The sequence below is a fragment of the Mobula birostris genome, chromosome 6 (genome assembly GCF_030028105.1).
Source record: "Mobula birostris isolate sMobBir1 chromosome 6, sMobBir1.hap1, whole genome shotgun sequence".
NCBI lineage: Eukaryota > Metazoa > Chordata > Chondrichthyes > Myliobatiformes > Myliobatidae > Mobula > Mobula birostris.
Window position 1 is genome coordinate 88,026,834 of NC_092375.1, and position 14,268 is coordinate 88,041,101.

General features: G+C 40.2%; 1 protein-coding gene across 4 annotated transcripts in view; it reads left to right on the forward strand.

The window, feature by feature from the left end:
- tsc22d1 (TSC22 domain family, member 1) overlaps nt 1-14,268 on the forward strand; it is a 227,295-nt gene that overhangs the window by 105,929 nt on the left and 107,098 nt on the right. The gene's annotated exons all lie outside the window — the stretch shown is intronic.

Here is a 14,268-nt window from a genome sequence, read left to right on the forward strand (position 1 = left end):
TAAGAAAAATTTGCAAGGTCATTTGTGTAGTGGGATTGTTGTGATCCTGGAACAGGATTTAATTTAATAAGTGTATCTATCATCTTTTGAAGATATTCACCTCTTTTACCTTGTAACATCATTATCTTTTGTAGTGTATATATAAACTGCATTTAATTTTAAAAGAATGTTGTTTTGGGGAGTGATTGTTATACAGTGTGAGTAAACTTGGATAGTTAGTATTAATGCTGAAATGCCTCTAAACAGATTTTAATTCTCTCCCTTTCCTATTGTAATTATGTGATTTGGTTAACAGCAGAAGTACATAGACGGAAAACAAAACACTTTTATGATTTGCATTGATTTTTTTGCTTTATCTGGGAATGTTGTCCTGGAAATGGAAATTTAGAACAGAAGAGGCAAGTATTGAAGTGACAATTCTGCAGGGAATTCATAAGCAATGTCAGTTTCTTTAAATTTGTTGTACATTGTCTTTTTTTTGTTTCTTTGCAAATTTCAAACTTATTTTCAAAACAGATTTGCTCTGTACATGGGGCTTCAGAATTTAAAAAAAAATTTATAGCTCAGTCATTTACACTGTAAGAAAATCCCATCAGTTATTCATGAGGAAGAAAAGCTCTGCTTTTACCAGCCATTTGAAGTTTGACTTTTTAATAGTGTTAATATACTTTGTGTCCCTTGCAGATGGGTGGGTGCTTTACTTTTAGCAAGACAGTGATTCATTATTAGTGAACAAAAAAAGGGCAAAGTAATTTACTAAAATTTATTCAGTTGTAGAAATTGGTTGGTGAATAAAGCCAGAGGTCAGCTAAATGTTCACAAGACATACCGATACAGCTGTGATGTAGAATAAGAATAAACTATTCAGAAACTGCAACCTTAATGTAAAAATGAAATTCAACCCATTTAAGTTTTGCTTAATTATGGAGCAAAATATAAAAACATGTTTGTGCCAAGAGTCACACCAATTTCTGATAGCAACTGAAGCATGGTCAGCAGTATCTGATGGATTCATGAGAACCTGCTGGTGTATGAGAATGTGCGTGGAATGGGCTGCTGGCGATGGTGGTGAAGGCAGATATGATAGGGTCTTTTAAGAGACTCCTGGACAGGTATATGGAGCTCAGAAGAATAGAATGCTACGAGTAAACCTAGGTATTTTCTGAGGTAAGGACATGGTCGGCATAGTTTCGTGGGCTGAAGGGTCTGTATTGTGCTGTAGGTTTTTGATGTTTCTATTTTCAACAACACTGTTTTTGCAGTTGCTGGCATAACTTAAATCCTGATACTGACATAAAATGGAATATAGTATCAGCTGGTAGCGTCTTGACTCTCAGCTCCATTAATTGGAATTTGATGGTGCTGTTTATGTGGAGTTTGCAAGTTCTCCCTGTGATCATGTAGGTTTTCCCCGAGGGTTCCAGTTTCCTTCCATCTTCCAAATGTATTTTGGTTCGTTGGTGAATTCGTCACTTCAGTTCCAAATAACATTTATTATCAGAGTTCATACAAGCAAATCTATACAACAGTAACTGCAAAAGGATCTTTAAACATCAGCATTTGTAAACTGTACAAATGCAGATGATAAATAAGTAGCAATAAATAATGAGCATGAAATAATAAGTCTTTAAATGAATATAGTTATCCCCTTTTGTTCAAGAGCCTGATGGCTGAAGGGAAGTAACTGTTCTTGAACCTGATGGTGCGAGTCCTGAGGCTCTTGTACCTTCTACCTAATGGCAGCGGCGAGAAAAGTGTTTAGCCTGGGTGATGTTCTTTGATGTTGGGTGCTGCTTTGTGGTCACTCTTGGCCTTTGAGTTGGTGGTTAGCAGATGGAAGAAGAGGGTGTAAGTGGATGAGCATGCGGGGAAAACAATGGGGTGAGTAGAGGAATGAGTGAGCCGGCATCTCAGTGGGTCAAATGACTCCCTTTTCAGTATTAAAACTAAAATATGAGTAACAGTTTGTTAAAGATTCAGACGTGGTTGCTATATTCAGCGTAAGCATTGTTCCCTGTTTTAAGTTGCAAGAGAATTATTTTCAATATTATGTTTTATTTGTGAAGTGCAAGTGTCCATTACATTGGAATGGGTCTTGTTGCATATTGCATCTCAGTATGTCTGTCTTCTGCAGGCTTTCACAACCTTTTAGTGTTGTCCATTTAAACATCTTTCAATTTTTGATGTTGTATAATTTACAACAAGCTTTGCAAAATTATTCCATTTTCTAACATGATACTATTTCACTGGTTCTTTGGGATTAAGACGATGAGCTGGGAGCAGGCCTCCTGAGGCCACGTTGCCATTCAGCAAACTCATGGCTGATCTTCTAACTCAGGCAGTATTTTCTTGCCCAATCACTATATCATACCAGGATACATATTATTACACAGAAGGCCATTCTGCCATTGAATCCATCTTGGCTCTCAGTAAAAATAAAAAACCCTGTTATCCCTTTTTCCTTTATCTTATTCCCTGCAGCACATCTCAAATACTAGTCAACTTTACCTTTTTGGTTATTGTCACCATCTAATTCTAAGAAATACTTTGCAATAGCAAGTTACCCTAGCAGCACATATCTGTATGTGAGAGCATGTGTAACAAGTCCACATGGTCACAGGTCACATGTGCAAGCTCTACAAATGGGATTAGGCTAGGATCGAACTCAAGTTTATGGAGCTAAGCAAGTCTGAAAACTTGGGTCTCTGGTTCCCGATCTCACTGTAACCTCATCTCACCTCTGAATACTGCTCAAGAGATAATTAAAATGATGAACATGAGACTCTGCAGATGCTAGAAATCTGGAACAACACACACAAATTGTTGGAGGAACTCAACAGGTCAGGCAGCATCTATGGAAATGAATAAACGGTTGATATTTTGGGCCAAGACACTTCATCAGGACTGAAATGACTTTCATGGAATGATGGGACATAGAAACATACAAAACCTACAGCACAATACAGGCCCTTCGGCTCACAAAGCTGTGCCGAACGTGTCCTTGCCTTAGAAACTACCTAGGCTTACCCATGGCCCTCTATTTTTCTAAGCTCCACGTACCTATCCAGGACCCTCTTAAAAGACCCTATCATTTCCGCCTCCACTACTGCCACCGGTAGCCCATTCCATGCACTCACCATTCTCTGTGTTTTTTAAAAAAAAAACTTACCCCTAACATCTCCTCTGTACCTACTTCCAAGCACCTTAAAACTATGCCCTCTCGTGCAAGCCATTTCATCCCTGGGAAAAAGCCTCTGACTATCCATGCGATCAATGCCTCTCATTATCTTGTACACCTCTATCAGGTCACCTCTCATCTTGTGTTGCTCCAAGAAGGAAAGGCAAAGTTCACTCAACTTATTCTCATAAGGCATGCCCCCCAATCCAGGCAACATCCTTGTAAATCTCCTCTGCAGCCTTTATATGGTTTCCACGTCCTTTCTGTAGTGAGGCAACCAGAACTGAGCACAGTACTCCAAGTGGGGTTTGACCAGGGTCCTATATAGCCGCCACATTACCTCTCGACTCCTAAACTCAATCCCACGGTTGATGAAGGTCAATGCACCGTATGCCGCCTTAACCACAGAGTCAACCTGCGTAGCAGCTTTGAGTGTCCTATGGACTCGGACCCCAAGATCCCTCTGATTCTCCACACTGCCAAGGGTCTTGCCATTAATACTATATTCTGCCATCATGTTTGACCTACCAAAATGAACCACCTCACACTTATCTGGGTTGAACTCCATCTGCCACTTCTCAGTCCAGTTTTGCATCCTATCAATGTCCCACTGTAACCTCTGGTGCCCTCCACACTATCCACAACACCCCCAACCTTTGTGTTATCAGCAAATTTATCCATCCCTGCACTTCCTCATCCAGGTCATTTATAAAAATCACAGAGTAGGGGTCCCAGGACAGATCCCTGAGACACACCACTGGTCACTGACCTCCATGAAGAATATGACCCATCTACAACCACTCTTTGCCTTCTCTGGGTGCCAGTTCTGGATCCATAAAGCAATGTCCCCTTGGATCCCATGCCTCCTTACTTTCTCAATAAGCCTTGCATGAGGTACCTTTATCAAATGCCTCGCTGAAATCTATATACTCTACATCTACAGCTCTACCTTCATCAACATCCCCAAAAAATTCAATGAGGCTCGTAAGGCACAACCTGCCTTTGACAAAGCCGTGCTGACGATTCCTAATCATATTATGCCTCTCCAAATGTTCATAAATCCTGTCTTTCAGGATCTTTTCCATTAACTTAACCACTGAAGTAAGATTCACTGGCCTATAATTTCTTGGGCTATCTCTACTCCTTTTCTTGAATAACAGAACAACATCCGCAACCCTCCAATCCTCCGGAACCTCTCCTGTCCTCATTAATGCAAAAATCATCGCCAGAGGCTCAGCAATCTCCTCCCTCGCTTCCCACAGTAGCCTGGGGTACATCCCATCCGGTCCCAGTGACTGATCCGACTTGATGCTTTCCAAAAGCTCCAGCACATCCTATTCCTTAATATCTACATGCTCAAGCTTTTCGGTCTGCTGCAAGTCATCCTTACAATCACCAAGATCCTTTTCTGTAGTGAATACTGAAGCAAAGTATTCATTAAGTATCTTTGCTGTCTCCTCCGGTACCATACACACTTTTCCACTGTCACACTTGATTGTTCCTATTCTATCACGTCTTGTCCTCTTGCTTTTCACATACTTGTAGAATGCCTTGGGGTTTTCCTTAATCCTGTCTGCCACGGCCTTCTCATAGCCCCTTCTGGCTCTCCTAATTTCATTTGTTAAGCTCCTTCCTGCCAGTCTTTTAATCTTCTAGATCTCTATCCATGCCTAGTTTTTTGAACTAGGCAGAAAATTCTGTAATGAATCAGTGATATTAGTTTGTTTTAAATCTGTGCTCTCTCTTTGTCTCCCCCATGGGTTGTTGCAAGTAAACTTGTTATTGTATGAAAGGATGAGCATGCAAGTTGCCAGTCTGTTGCTGCGCTACTAGATGTTGTGCGCTAAAGACCAACTCCTTTTGCTTTTCTTCCTCTGCAATAAGTCTGTCTTTGGTTCAGTCTTTCGAAGCTTAACTTGAGAAACACGCGCTGACTAACCATTGTAGTTATAGGAAAACTCCACTGCAAAGTTGTGTAGTTTAATCTGGTTTAACAATTTTATTACAGATCTGCACTTGCAGCAAGAGTTGAGTAAATTGCATTGTCATAAGAATGTGTGTTCATCAGACGTAAAAGTTCATTTTTGTGACTTAAATAGCAGAATTTTAGATTATCTGGTGATGAAACAGTAAATTTAGAAGTGAAAGTATACGAATGCTGAAAATTTTTTTTGTGCTACCCCCTCAGTCTTGAAATGCGTAACAATCCAGCATGCAGAGGCAGGCAGTATTTTGAGAATCTTTTATCTCACATCCAGTGTTTAGTATAGAACTCAGAGCTATTATTTAAAGAAAACAACATATTATCATCACAATGAAACCACAGTTAGGGTACAAATTATTTAAAGTTTTGTGATTTCTTATTGTTTCTAAAGTTTGAAAAATACTTGCAGTGTACCAGATTAAATTTTTCTTTTCACTGTACTCAAGCTAACTTAAATATTGCTACTGATCAAAAGACATTTGGTTGAACACTTCTTTCACTCAGTCTGTTAGTTTAATGCCATGTCAATATTAGTAACTCAACATTAATGTATTTTCGCTTTCTGAAGTTATTGATGTATGACATTTGTATGCTTTGTTGGTAACCAATATTGGGGCTGAATCTTTGATGTAGAATGTGCCATCTTTCAAAGTACAGTGTTTGTAGGCTTTGTGTATTCTGTTCGTTAAACCTAGTAACAAGGACACACTAATAAAGCATTCTTTGTTCAAGGTGGTCAAAAATCAACAACCCCCTGTGGCTTATTTGATAGTGTATCAAAAATGTAGAGGTATGGAATTAGTTCAGGCCCTTGTGAGGGGTAGCATGACTCGTACCTTCATTTATTTCTTGTAGTATTCTTAATAAAAAGATAGATGTGGAGAGTCTATTTGTTATGCTCAAAGTTAACCCACTCAGCAACATCAGGTAGCTCTTCATGTAGATATTTTCACTCTCAAATTTTGATTAGTGAAAGTGAATTAAGTACAGAAGCTGGTCAATGATAGTATTTATCTTTCAGATTTTACCCATCTTTGTATATTTAACCCTGCTGTTTTTTTTCTCTTTCATATACATATCTATCTTAGCTTCTGTATGTTTATGCTTTTTGCAAGAACTCATTGTGGGTATTCTTTAGGTTTATTTGTTTCTCTTTGGTGTTGTTGATGTCTAATTTTGCACTCTTCCACAATTTTTTTTTCTATACCTACTCCACCTCACTTCTGTTCTTAAACGCCACCTCTGTCAGGTCACCCCTTAGCTTAGTTTTCATTTTTACAAATAGGAACACCATCCGATTTGATGTTGTCCTGCTTTCAGATGGAGGTCTCAACTCCAAATGTCAATAGTGCTTTTTCTTCTCCAGAAGCTGCCTCATCTAAAGTTCTGCAGATTGTAGCATCTATAGTATTGTTATTCTCTTTCCTGATGAATATTGAAAGACACTAAAGAAAATTCAGTCACTAATTAGTCATGATGGAAGAGTAGCCTTAAGAGCATAAGAAATGGGTGCAAGAGTTAGCAATATGCCCCTCAAGTTCTGTAGCGTCATAAGATCATGGCTGGTTTGATTTTCATTCCAGCTGTGCATTGCTGCTGTTTTCTCATGATCCTCAAATTGTATTAGACCAGAAATCTCTTTTGAATATGTTCGATAATTCAGCCTGAATTTTCTGGGGTGAAGAAATCCAAATATTATCTCTGTCACAGAGATAACATTCCTCTTTATCTGATTCTTAAATAGGCAGCTCCTTAATGCTGAAGCAGTGGTCCCCAGTTCTAAATTTTCGATCAAGGGGGAGACATACTTTCAGTTCTGACCCTGTTAAGGCATCTCAGAACCACATTTCCCTAAGATATTTCATTCTTCTTGACTGCAATGAGTTGATGCCCAAACTGTTCAGATTTTTATAGGGCAGCTCTTTCATCCCAGAAATTAACCAAATACAGTATCGTGCAAGAATTTTAGACGTGTGCAAAAAAAACCTGTAATGTAAAGAATAATGAAATGAAAAGTTTCAAAATATCAAAAAAAATTACTATTAAGAGCAGTACAACAAACAACTAAATCAAAGCAATATTTGGCATTAGCATTCTTTGCCTTTAAAATTGCATCGGTTCTTTTGGGTGCACTGTCATGCAGTTTTATAAGAAAATAATTTGGTAGGTTGTTCCAAGCATCTTGGAGAATTTGCTACAGCTCTTCTGCAAACTTTGGCTTTCTCGCTTGCTTCTGTCTCTCCAGGTTATCCCAGACAACCTCAATGATGTTGAGATCAGGGCTCTGTGGAGGCCATACCATCTGTTGCAGAACTCATTGCTCTTGTTTTTGCTGAAGGTAGTTCTTTATGACCTTGGCTGTGTGTTTGGGATCATTGTCCTGCTGCAGAATGAAGTTGGGACAAATCAGGCACCTCCCTGATAGTATTGCACAATGGATGAGACAGTCACCTACTACAGTTTCCATGACCAACCACTGATTCTTTTTGCTGCTTCAGAATTACTTGAACAGCACATCTTGGAACTCCTGTCTGCTGTGAAATTTCTATTTGGGAGAGATCTTGCTGAAGCAGGATGACCACCTTGTGTCATGTTGCTATGCTCACTCTTACTATAGTGTAAGAATTGATAATTTGAGGGTTAAACTGTCACATCTGCCACACTGTCAGCTTTTAGTATGGCTGTCCTTTGTCCAGCTTGATTCCTACTACACCCATTTGTTTCAGCTAATCAGTTTAGTTCAGTTATTAGCACCTGTTTGTCATCTTTGTTTAATCAGGCACTGGGCTACATAAAGTAACCATGTTTTTGCTTGAAAACTAGTCTATTAAAGTTACTTTAAAAAAAATATTTTAAAATCTGTAACATTTAAAATTTTGGAAAATAAATTTCTGGAAATAAACATTTTTCTTTTTTTCCACTGACAGTGCAGAAGACAAAGAAATAAACATCTATAACTGTATCTAAAAATTCTAGGGTGCCTAAGCCTTTTGCACAGTACTGTAAGCCTTTTCTGAAGAGCTTGTAATACAATAGTATTTTAAATAAGGAGACAAAAACTATGCACAGTATTCCTGCACCTTGTTCAGAAGTAATGAATCGTCTCTATTCCATTCCTTAACTGTACAAGATCAGCATTCTATTTGTTTGTTAATTGCTGTACCAATGTGCTATCTTTGTATTTCATCTGTGTCTGCTAATAACACTGTATAGTAGTCCCTCCCATTTAAAAAAAATCTTCTCTTAACGTTCTTCCTACCAAAGTAGTTAGCCTTACATTTCCCCACAGTAGACTCTTGCCTGCTAAATCATTGCCAGCTGATTTAATTGGTCTGTATCCCTTCGTAAATTCCTTATTTCTATACAAGTTAACCCAGTGCCACTGTATGTCCTCAATTTGAATTATAGTTGAGTATGAAGTCCCTTGGATTTGTTGGTCATGGCTTAGATTAAGCCTATAGTCTAGAGATTGGAATAAGGAGATGATTTCTTTGGAATGATTGAAATGTACAAAACTGCTAAAGATCTTGAGGGGGTTAGTGCAGTGATACTGATTTCTGTCTGGGTTATCTCGAACCAGGGGTTTGTCAACACAGGCATGGCACTGGAGTTAGTATAGTTTCAATCTGACCTTGTGTGCCGTCTGTCAAGTATTTGTGTGTTTTTCTTGGCATCCCACCTACACACTGGTAAGTTAATTGACTTGAAGCTGTCCCTTGTGTGTAAATGGCAAAAGAATCAAAATGGGGAGTTGGGCATGTAAAATAAAATGTTGCATGGCAACAGAAGAATAAGATGAGGGGGGAGTTAGACCAATGGGATTGCGTGTGGGGGTGATGCAGGCAAGGAGTTGACTGGGCCTTCTTCCATGTCGTGACAACTAAGGATGCTTAAAATAACGGGTTGTGGCCAAGTCGGAACAAAGACGAGCAGAAATTACTTCGCAATGAAGTTTTAAAATTCTCTGCTCAAGGGACAGTGGAGGTCGAGCCACCGATGACATTCTTGGTAAAGTTTGGTATGTTGTTATGTTTATGTACTACTACAGAAATCCGGGATATTGTGACAGTACAGGAGAATGGCACTGATTTTTAAAAATCATCATAGTATTGAACACCGGAACAGCCATGAAGCACTAGATGGGCTTACATCTACTTGTGGGGAAGAAATAAGACCATAAGATATAGGAGCAGAATTAGGCCATTTGGCCCATTGAGTCTGTACTGCTATTTCATGGTGGCCGATCCATTTTCCCCCTCAGCCCCAGTCTCCTGCCTTCTCACATATCCCTTCATGCCCTGACTAATCAAGAATCTATCAACCTTGACCTTAAATATACCCAATGTCTTGGCCTTCATAGTCACCTGTGGCTACAAATTCCGCAGATTCACCACTCTCTGGTTAAAGAAATTCCTCCTCATATCTGTTCCAAAAGGACACCCCTCTATTCTGAGATTGTCTCCTCTGATCTTAGACTCCCCAACCATAGGGAAAAAGAAAATCCTCTCCACATCCACACTATTGAGGCCTTTCAACATTCAAAAGGTTCAATGAAGTGCTAAGACCATAAAATATAGGAGTAGAATTAGGCCATTTGGCCCATCGAGTCTGCTCCACATTCAATCATGGCTGATCCTCTCTCCCCCCCCCCCCACCCCCCACAGCTCTTCTCCCCGTAACCTTTGATGCCGTGTCCAATCATGAACGTATCAGCCTGTGCTTTAAATGCACCCAATGACCTGGCCTCCACAACTGCCTGTGGTAATAAATTCCATAAATTCAGCACCCTCTGTCTAAAGAAATTACTCCACATGTCTGTTTTAAGTGGATGTCCTTCTATCCTGAGGCTGTGCCCTCTTGTCCTAGACTCCCCCCACCATGGGAAGCATCCTTTCCACATCTACTCTATCTAGGCCTTTCAACATCCGAAAGGTTTCAATGAGATTTCTGTCCCATCCCCCCTTGCCCCAAACCCTTCTAAATTCCAGTGAGTACAGACTCTGAGCCATTAAAATGTTCCTTGTACGATAACCCTTTCAATCCCGGAATAATCCTTGTGAAACCTCCCCTGAACCCTCTTCAATGCCAACATATCTTTTTTCAGATGAGGAGCCCTAAACTGTTCACAGTACTCAAGGTGAGGCCTCTCCAGTGTCTTATAAATCCTCATCATCACATCCCTGCTCTTATATTCTAGATCTCTTGAATTGAATGCTAACATTGCATTTGCCTTCCTCACCACTGACTCTATCTGCAAATTAACTTTTAGGGTGTTCTGCACAAGGGCCCCCAAGTCCCTTTGTATCTCAGATTTTTGGATTTTCTCCCTGTTGAGAAAATAGTCTGCACATTTATTTCTACTACCAAGTGCATGACCGTGCATTTTCGAACATTTTATTTCATTTGCTATTTTCTTGCCCATTCTCTTAATCTGTTTAAGTCCTTCTGCAGCCTACCTGTTTCTGCAACACTACCTGCCCTCCACTAATTTTTGTATCATCTGCAATCTTGGCAACAAACCCATCTATTCCATCTAAATCATTGTTATACAGCATTCAACACAGACCCCTGCGGAACACCGCTACTCAGTGGCAGGCAACCAGAAAAGGATTTTTTGCTCTTAAGTATGCTAGTTACTTTCCTGTAATACCTGAGTAAGCAGCCTCATGTGTGGCATCTTGTCAAAGGCCTTCTGAAAGTCCAAATATTCAACATGTGTAATCTCAAAGAATTCCAACAGGTTTGTCAGGCAAGATTTTCCCTTAAGGAAACCATGCTGACTTTGTCCGATCTTATTCTGTGTCACCAAATACTTCATAATCTCATCCTTAACAATTGATTCAAACATCTTCCCTACCACTGAGGTCAGGCTAACTGGTCTATAATTTCCTTTCTGCTGCCTTCCTCCTTTCTTAAAAAAGTCACCTCTCATTCTTCTGAATGACAGTGAGTAGAGGCACAGAGCCATTAAACATTCCTTTTATAACAAGACTTCCAATCCCGGAATCATTTTCGTGAACCCCCTCCAACGTCAGCACATCGTTTGTTAGATAAGGGGCTGAAACTGTTCACAATACTCTAAGTGAGGCTCACCAATGCTTTATAAAGCCTCAACATTGCATCCTTGGTATTTTATTCTAGTCCTCTTGAAATGAATGCTAACATCGCCTTTACCTTCTTCACCACCAACTCAACTTGAAAATCAACCTCTAGGCAATCCTGCACAAGGATTCCCAAGTCCCTTTGCACCTCAAATTTTTGAATTTTCTGTTTAGAAAGTAGTCTGTGCTTTTATTTCTTCTACCAAAGTGCATGGCCATACACTCCCTGATATTGTATTCTATCTGTCACATCTTTGCCCATTCTCTTTATCTAAGGCCTTTTGTGGCCTCTTTACTTTCTCAGAACTACCTTTCCCTCAACCTAGCTTTGTATTGTCTGCAAACGGCTACAAAGCCATCAATTCTGTCATCCAAATCATTGACATATAACATAAAAAGAAGCGGCCCCAACACAGACCCCTGTGGAACACCATTAGAAACCAGCAGCCAACCAGAGCAGGCTCCCTTTACTCCTACTCTGCCTTCAGCCAATCTGCCAGTGCTAGACCATGCTTCTATCTCTCCTGTAATACCATGAGCTCTTCTTAAACAACCTCACGTGTGGTACCTTGTCAAAGGCCTCCCGAACACAACTTCCACTGATTCTCATTTATCTATCCTGCTTGTTATTTCATCAGAGATCAAACAGATTTGTCAGGCAAGATTTTCCCTTAAGAAAACCATGCTAATTACGGCCTATTTTATCATGTGCCTCCAAGTACCCTGAAACCACATCCTTAATCGATTCCAACATCTTCCTAACCATTGAGGTCAGACTAACTGGTCTATAATTTCCTTCCTTCTGCTCCTCTTTCTTGAAAACTGGAGTGACATTTGCAATTTTCATTCCTCCAGAAACATGCCAGGATCAATTGATTCTTGAAAGATCATTACTAATGCCTCCACTACCTCTTCAGCCACCTCCTTCAGAACCCTGTTGTGTAGACCATTTGGTCCAGGTGACTTATCTACCTTCAGACCTTTCAGTTTCCCAAGAACCTTCTCCCTCGTAATGACAACTTCACACACTTCTGCCCCGACATTCTTGAACTTCCGGCATATTGCTGGTGTCTTCCACGTTGATGAATGATGGAAAATACTTGCAACACACATCAAAGTGGCTGGTGAACGCAGCAGGCCAGGCAGCATCTCTAGGAAGAGGTACAGTTGACGTTTCGGGCCGAGACACTTCGTCAGGACTAACTGAAAGAAGAGCTAGTAAGAGCTAGATAGATAAGAGATTACTCTTACTAGCTCTTCTTTCAGTTAGTCCTGACGAAGGGTCTGGGTCTAGGAAGAGACTGTACCCCTTCCTAGAGATGCTGCCTGGCCTGCTGCGTTCACCAGTCACTTTGATGAGTGTTGCTTGAATTTCCAGCATCTGCAGAATTCTTGGTGTTTGCGATGGAAAATACTTGTTTGGTTCAATCGCCATTTCCTTGTCCACCATCACTACCTCCTCAGCCTTGTTTTCCAGTGTCCAGTATCCACTCTCATCTCCAAAAACACTGTACTCTTGCCTTTTTTTACACTTTATATATCTGAAGAAACTTTTGGTATCCTCCTTAATATTATTTGGCTAGTTTACCTTCACATTCCATCTTTTCCTCCTTTATGACTTTTTAGTTTCCTTCTGTTTTTTAGTTTCCCAATCCTGTAACTTCCCAGTAATTTTTGCTCTATCGTATGCGTTCCCTTTGGCTTTTATGTTGTCTTCAGGCAAGCTTGTGTCATCCTACCTTTGGAATACTACTTCCTCTTGGACATGTGCCTTCCGAACAGCTATTGCTGCTCTGCCGTCATCCCTGCTAGTGTTCCTTTCTAATCAATTTTGGCCAGCCCCTCTCTCATGCCTTTGTAATTCCTTTTACTGCACTGTAATTCTGATAATCTGACTTTAGCTTCTCCTCAAATTGCAGGGTGAATCCTGTCATATTATGATCACTGGCCCCTCAGGGTTCCTTTACCTTCAGTTCTCTAATCAATTTTGGTTCATTGCACAACACCCAATCCAAAATAGCTGATCCCCTAGTGGGCTTAACCACGTACTGCTCTAAAAAGCCATCTTGTAGGCATTCTCTAAATTCCCCCTCTGGGGCTCCAGCACCAATCTGATATTCCCAATCTACCTGAATATTGAAATTGTAATTATTGTAGCATTGCCCTTTTGACATACATTTTCTATCTCCCATTGTAGTTTGTAGAGCAAATTTTTTTACTACTGTTTGGAGGGTCTGTTTATAACTCCTATCAGGATCTTTATACCCTTGCAGTTCCTTAGCTTTACCCACAACCTTCTGATCCTATATCTCCTCTTTCTAATGACTTTTTTAACCAAGAGAGCTGCCCACCTTCCTACCTGTCCTTTCAATAAAATGTGTATCCTTGGACATTAAGCTCCCAGCTATAATCTTCTCTCAGCCATGATTCAGTGATGCCCATGACATCATTCATGCCAATCTGTAATTGTGCTACAAATTCAGCTACCTTGTTCACTCTACTGCACACATTCAAATATAACACCCTGTCTTTTCCTTTTTGTCCATTTTTAACATTGCAACTCATCCAGTTGACTGCAATTTTGCTCTCTCCTTGCTAGCGGCCTGACTACACACTACCTCTGTTTGTTAACCAGCTGCCTCATCCTCAGCACTATCACTCTGGTTACCACCCCCCTGACAAATTAGTTTAAACCCTCTTGAACAGGACATAAGTACAAGACGTGCTGCCACTTTTGTTGGGGGAAAAAATCATCGGTCTGTGTAAATGCCGTCAAATTAAATGGGTGTGGTGTGGGTAGTAGATACTTTAGTTCTGGCTGTAAGAAACCAGGGCAGAAGAACATCCTATGGGAGTCGTGCACTTGTTTGTATTGAACAGAAAAGCCAGTTTACTTGGCATTTTAGTTGTGTGCTGATCCAATGGGTATGAATATAGGCAATGTAGCATTTTCTTACACAAGATAGTGGAGTGTCGGCTGAGGTTTCCCAATCTTAGCAACTGAG